We start from the raw sequence: 1297 nt of genomic DNA, 5'->3' as shown, positions 1-1297 counted from the left end.
ATAATAGTACGAAATGTTGCTAGATCAATTTCAATATTTTAGTTTGACAAAAATTGCTAATAATTTGTTTAAAATATGTCAAATTGAATGTTAAATATTTGAAAAATGAAAAATTAATTTTATTACGATTAAAAAAGCGAGCTTTTCTGTGCATACCTAGTGTAGCATATTCCCAGAAATATTCTTCGTTTAATTGTACATATGAACAGTTGCTTTATAAGTGACGCAGTGTGATTGATATGGTGTATATATAGAATCCAGATGCGTATGTATTTATTACGCATCGGAATAGGAGATGATTATGTTAAAAATATGCTATTTATGTGTAGAATAGTCTAAATGACTTTCTACCAAAGATCATCGGAATTTAAAAGAGATAAAAACAAGGGTTCTTTTATCAATAGAAATGATATATAACAGCGAAATAACAAGACAGCACGACAGAACACGATTATTAAAATAAGTAATGAAGATGAGACAGACACGTGTCTAAGACATGTGTATGAAAATGATTAAAGCGAATAAAAAGAGGAAACCATTTATTGAGATAATATAATGAGATATGGTGATAAGATAAAATGTTATATTTTTGTAGATTTGTTATTGCGTAAAATGCATTAGGACAATGAGAAACTTTATATAATTTGAGTAAAATGACAGTTAACGAGTCTGAGAAGTTAAAAGTTAAAGGAGCAAGATCCTGTGAGAGAGAGAGAGAGAGAGAGAGAGAGAGAGAGAGAGAGAGAGAGAAATAGAGTGAGAGAAAGAAAGATAGAAAGAAAGACAGACGGAAGTGCTTTAAATGGCATGTTAAGAAAATGACATCCGCGGATAAATTTTGCTGAAAAGAAAAAAAAAAGAGGAAAAGAGAGTCCCATGTTCTCCTACATTTCCGAAGCTCTCAGTTTTCTGAGTTGCGTGTAGGAATAGGAAAAAGATATATAACATATATATATGAATAACAGAGATGAATTATAACTAATAATGTCAGCTTCGATATGCGCCGAGCATATGTGAAAAATAATTCGACTGTTTTACACGATGCATATGCGAAGTAATCAACATTTGCTTAACGTATTTGTCACGACGAGCGTTTGTAAATCATACGTTTCACGGATACATGTAATATGATTTTATAATCACTCGAGTCTCATAAACGACTTATGATTAGCGTACGAACGCTTACGATTACTTTGCAAAGTACGTTGCAATGCACGATCGCTGATACGATATTCTTTTTTGAAAACGTAAATTTCGAGAATTGACAAAGCCGTTCGTTTTGAACGCATATATATAT

The sequence above is a fragment of the Atta colombica genome, unplaced genomic scaffold (genome assembly GCF_001594045.1).
Source record: "Atta colombica isolate Treedump-2 unplaced genomic scaffold, Acol1.0 scaffold140, whole genome shotgun sequence".
Taxonomy (NCBI): domain Eukaryota; kingdom Metazoa; phylum Arthropoda; class Insecta; order Hymenoptera; family Formicidae; genus Atta; species Atta colombica.
Note: the sequence above shows the minus strand (reverse complement) of the source record.